Below are 6,365 nucleotides of genomic sequence, written 5' to 3' on the forward strand. Positions count from 1 at the left end.
TGATCTTAGCCTTTCTGTACAGTATTCCTCTCTCACATCTTTCTGAAATCGAGTCTTTTGTTCTATTAGCAGAAAGGGTAGTTCAGAGAACTTCTTTATGGATGGAGACATTCTTAGTTTCTATGTCTTGCATTGGGAAAGAAAAATGCTTGTTTCCTTGGCCTGTTTGGGGAAGAAGGTGTAATCCAGAAACTTTGGACAAGTTCTCTTTTCACTTTTCATGCTATCAGTTTGTTAGAGCAATTTTACATTTGTTCTGCAGACTATCATATATTCAAGGTCTGACTTGTTGCTTTCCTGTGGTGCCACTGAACTTGTTCTTTGATGTTAGCATCCGGCTTAATGACGGTTCTGTGTATCCAGGTGTACCCCAGCCATCCTATCTTAGGTATATGAATACCTTCCCAGAAGAATCACTGAATCTCATAACGGACCATCTCCCTTCCTCATTCTACCATCTCTCACCAGGCACACAAAGTACAATTATTCAAGCAGCATGACGAACATAAACATTTGACCATAAGTCATCAGGAGTTCTAAAATGAGAAGTGACTTATAATTAGTAAATTACCTCTGATTCAGAATAATGGCACACAAACAGGGGCACCGAATGGGTTTAGAAGGCACTGGAAGAGCCCAGTAGAGCAGGGCTCTCATCTGGAGCCCCACGGGGGCCTGTTGGCTCATGATTTCATGTTGGGTGTGTTCAATATTTTCCTTTTCCAAATTGGCCCAGGGCTTTCTCCAGAGTCTTAAAGAAATGACTTTTCAAGGAGACACCCAGTCTCAGTGTCAGCAGGCTGACAACGTTTAGGAAGGTCTGGTTTTGCTTCCATTTTCCAGGAGTTCAATCCCACCTGCACACCACACAGGGGTGATATTCATGATGATATCCAAGGTGGAACTTGTGCTACTGTATGTCTACTTTCCATGCTCAGGCCAGTTGATAATCTTCCTAGTCACCCCTAGAATTTCTCCCCTAGCTTCTGTAAAGTGGGTCTCCAAAAACATCTCTCAAATCCTTCTTCGCTCTGTACTTTTTCTAGCCCCAGCTGGGGCCTGAGCCTCTTGCTTCTTGCTTTCTGCCGGTCTTTGCTGCCACTCTATCACCTTACCATTATGTAGACCTGGCCATGCCTTTCCCGAACTCAGACTACCCAGTGGCTTGTTGTTGTACCCAAAGTCCAAATCAAGGTGAGTGGTACCCACAAGAAAACAGATTTCTGAGTTTTTAATCTTAAAAAGTATGATAAAAAAAAACCTTCTAATGTCTGACTAGTATCTTCCCTTCGTTAGCATCAATGAGTCACTGTCTTCTCAGGCTGGTTTCAAACCAGGATCCTCAGATCTCAGGCTCCTGAGTAGCAAGGATTACAGGTATGAGCCACCAGCACCCAGATTTGCTTCTGTGTTAATGAGAACTCTTAATTACCAAAAAGGTACAAATATTTCACCCTTAGGGACACACTCTTGGGGCACCCTTATTATCAGGAGCCTGGAATCAGATGAAGGACAGTTGTGACAGATTCCATGTAACTGACACATCTTCCTGCAGAACGGGATATGCCCTTCTCCGGATTCCCCATAGGTTGAGTCTTACTACTTATTTAGCAAAATTCCTTTCAGGTACTGTGGCTCATACCATGCTGGGAGAGGTCTGAATACTTGCCTTTGAGACTCTACCTGCTCTTAGTGTCATCACCTGTTGGGGACTCAGTTTTGGCCTTGGTGGGAGAAGGGTGCCAAGAGCAAGACGCTGCCCTTCCCCCAGCCCTGGGACAGTGTGGGAGGGAGCCCCTCCCACCTTCCAGCCTCAACCGGAAAAGAAGCCCCCCCTCTCCCCCCGCCCATGATAGGGTTGTCCAGCCCACAAAGGAAGTTTCATGACATCACCTGATGGGCAGCTCGGCTTAGCCAATGGCCCAAGTCCTTTCCTTTCCTGCCATTACCGCTATATAAGCCCCCCTCCCAAATTAAATCCTTTGAGACTCATTCAACCATCACAGCGTCTCCCTGATGCCTTCTTCCGCCCCTGCTCCTGGTAACATGTGAGGGGATGGGGGGGGTTGAGGGGAGGCTTCAGCAACCTTTCCTCAACTTAGCATATTTCCATAAGAGTACGCCTTGGCCTTCTGCCGGCGGAAGGCAAGGCCAAGTGCTCTTTCATAGATTTTGGGGTTCAAGCATTTTCCCCGGAGGGTCAGGGAGAAAGGGATTCATCAGAACCCGACAATCACCCAATACTCTGAGTGGCCTACTTTCCTCCAATCCTGTCAATGCCTGCAAGAAAGCCACATTCTGTCTCTTCTAGTGACTTTAGACATTTCTGAGCCAGTTTGTTATTTAACTCCTAGAAGGAAATCTGGTTTCTAGGCTACTTTCTTTTCTAGTTGTCATCGAAATGCTTGATTTAAAATCAGTAATTTGGAAAATTTGGAGAGTTTATTAAAATCGGTTTCAACATATATTGCTTTGAGTATTATTGAAATACATTAATATATTAAGGACACTCAGCTACTGTCAGACAACATAGGAATCAAATCAAGATGGGTGCACACAGTGCTGCATACTTGTAATCCTAGCTACTTGGGAAGAGGAGCTGAGAGAAAAGACGCTTGAGGCTAGCCTGGGCAAAAGCAAGATCCTCTATCTGAAAACAAACTATGAATTAATAATAAATTTAATGGACTGGAACAATTGTCTAGCAAAACTCAAGACTCTGAGTTCAACTTCCAGTACTGCCAAAAAGAAGAAAGAGGAGGGAGAGGAGGAGGAAGAGGAAGGGAGGAGAGAGAGGGAGAGACAGAGACAGAGGCAGAGACAGAGAGAAATAGGATAAATATCTATTAGATTGTCAGCTCACAACATTAAAAGAGAATGTGTCTATATATCTGAGTATTTTGAATATTTTCCATTAGTTTGAGTCACTGAAATTCTGCTCAGGTTCAAGCGAGCCAGACCTCACTCAAGGGCTTGCCCCTGAAGTTCTCCATGACCAGGGTATTCCACATCCCCTCCCACCAATAGTTATATCAAGGTGAAACCAATTAGCATGCTAGTTGAATATTAAACCAGTTTCACAAATATTTATTTTCTGTAAACTCCAGCTTCATAGATTTTCCAGTCACAAAACAGGAAGTAGCTAGCCCTTCAACTTCTCGTGATTATTTTTGCAGAACAAACTTTAAGAAGAAAAAAAAACCTGGCACCTTAAATTCTTACACTTAAGCAGAAAAGATTTACACATAAACCACTAGATAGCCACCAGAGATGATATTACATATGAGGATGTAAAGATAGAAACAAGTATAAGGTTTTCAAAGAAGATATTTTAGATTAAAAACAGTTGTCCCTTGACTAGCTGTCCATTCCGTAGTTTCCAATTCTAATATTTTCTACCATATCTTTGCAGTTACTTTTTAGTTAATATACTCTCCACTTGCAAAGTGGACAATGATTTCAAAATAAGAGACTGACACTATTATTTGAGACTGAGACCTCCAGCTTCCCAATAGCCACAAACCGACTAGAAGGTATTAAAATACTAATATAGCAATTATCATAAATTTAGTAACTAAGTATTAAAGATAGACTATTTTCACAGTGAAAACAAAACTAAAATCCCACAATAAATAAAAGTAGTTTCTAAGAGGGAAGAGGAAATTGTTGACCCAAGACTTATAGCTTTATCAAAGGGTCAGTCCCAATGGCATAGCCTTCAGAGGAACTTGTAACCTGGAGCTGAAAGTGTCCTATAATTAACCACTAAGATTAGAAACGTCGTGTTTAAAACAACTCGGTGATTCATTTTACTCTCCAGGTAGGACTTTTTTCCCCCCATCATGGGGCTTGAACTCAGGGCCTAACACTGTCCTTAAGCTCTTTTTCTTCAAGGCTAACACTCTACCACTTGAGCCACAGGGCCACTTCTGGCTTTCTCTGTTTATGTGGTACTGAAGAATTGAACCCAGGGCTTCGTGCATGTTAGGCAAACACTCTACCACTAAGCCACATTCCCAGCCCTCCAAAGGACTTTTCACAGATTCTCAAGTAGGCCCAAAGTATTTTGTGTGGCCCAGGGTGCTCTGCCATTCTGTGCATCACCCAGAAACATTCACTGCCATAATACCCCAACTCAAACGCTACACCTGCCATCCTTAGTCACCCGCACCACCCTAATTCTCTAGCCCACTCCTTAGCCCAGGCTCCCTTAATCTCATAATCTCAAGTCAGATTTAGCTGTTTTCCCTAGGTACTCCCATTTAGTACTGGGTACAGATTTGTGTGGTGTTTTTTTGTTTAAAGTTTTTTTTTATCATAAATGTGAATTTCTTAAAGTACAAAAATAACATTTTTTTCTTCTGGGTCCAAAATGCATAACCCAATATCAGATACAATTTGGACTTTCTCTAGAAGTAAATATTTACGACCAGGTTTGAGATGGCAAATGCTGATTCATGAGTAAAAGTTCAAGTAGAGAGGGTTGGCTCCAACTATGGACTTTGTATATAAATATATATACAAACACATATACAAATATATATATGTATGTGTGTATATATATATGTATATACAGAGAAAGAGACAGAGAGACAGAGAAAAAGTTTCTCCTGTGATCACTACTAATGAACTCAACTATAAGGTATGACACAATTGAAGCATTCCCATGCTAATTTTGTGATTTTTTTTTACAAGATTCACTTTTATTGTAATCAAGTTTTCTTGGTATAGAATTTCTTAAGGCAGTGTTATAACAACTCACCAACTGACTCATATAAAACAAGTCTAAGGTTAAAGAATAACATTGACCAATTTCCTTTTCCTATGGCTCAGCAAATAAATTTCTTTTGCTCCAAAACACCTCCCCTTCATCCACCCAGATTTATTCTTTTTAAACCCTTTAAACAATATTTCTTAAGTGCCTGATTCAATTCAGGCACTAGGGACACAAGTTGAATGAGACATAGTCACATGTTGCAGAGCTTCCAGCCAGAGAATGAAACTGACGAACCACACGCTGCCATGGGAAAAGAGTGGCAATCTCAAAAATTTACCAGGAAGAAATATGCCACATTAGAAACCATGAGTGGAAAAAGATTGAATATGGGACCTGTGATGCTAAAAATAGCTGGTAGAATTGCTGAGGAAAGCATCTCAGGAAAATTTTCTATTAACTTTCAAAAAGTATGAAAATAGAAGAATTGTGTTTCTTTTCTGTCTATAGCTACAGCTTATAGTTGCCACCAGAGGATAATGGCTTCTTTTCCTAAGCTTTTCAACTGCTTACTGAGTTCCCCTATGACAAGAACCCTGCTAGAAAGATAGCCATTGAAATACATTGCTGGTGGCTCATGCTTGCAATCCTAGCTTCTTAGGAAGCTGAGATCTGAAGATCACAGCTCAAAGTTAGCCTGAACAGAAAGCCCATGAGACACCTGTCTATAGTCTTCTCTCACTTCAAAAATGGGAGGCAGAGCTGTGGCTCAAGTGGAATAGAAAAAAGCAAGCAAGAAAGTAAGGCCCTGAATTCAAGACCCAGAACTGGGACAAAAATGAAGGAAGGAAGGAAAGAAAGATGGAAGGGAGAGAGAGAGGAAGGAAAAGAAGAAAGAAGAATTGAAGAATGATTTGATGGCCTAGCCTTCAGATCCAACATAGTAGAGAGCTGGATCTCATGGATGGTACCAACTAATGCTCTTTATATTTTATATATGATATTATTATATACTATATTATATAATATATAATATATATTATATTATATAGTATATATATTATATTATATAGTATATATAGTATATTATATATATCATATAGTATATTATTATATATTATATAGTATTATATAGTATTATATGTGGAAGGATATATCACATGTAAATATAATATTACATAGATGTATATGAAAAACTCTAGAATAGCCATCCACATAGGTCAGCAGCAATGCTGTGCAGAGCTTGCCTTTGACAGATAGGCACCTAGCTGAGAACCATGTTCTCATGGGCATCTGGCTTTGTTACAAGAAACCCAACTCAAAAAGCTATGTATGTATGTCCTTATAAGACTACTGTCGACATATTGTCTAATGTCGACACTACATTTAAAGTCCTAGGCGAATTTTCTTTGGCGTAGACCACGTGGCTACTGTATATGTTCTTGGTACATTGGGTATTGTATATATGTCTGCCTGACCTAGGGAAGGGAAAGAAAAACAGGGTGTAAGATATCACAAGAAATGTACACACTGCCCTACTATGTAACTGTACCCTTTTTGCGCAACACCTTATCAAAAAATTTTTGTTTAATTAATAAATAAATTTTTTAAAAAAGAAGCCCAACTCAAAAAGAAAATAAACCAAACTCAA

Source organism: Perognathus longimembris, chromosome 9 (assembly GCF_023159225.1).
Source record: "Perognathus longimembris pacificus isolate PPM17 chromosome 9, ASM2315922v1, whole genome shotgun sequence".
In the NCBI taxonomy this organism is placed as follows: domain Eukaryota; kingdom Metazoa; phylum Chordata; class Mammalia; order Rodentia; family Heteromyidae; genus Perognathus; species Perognathus longimembris.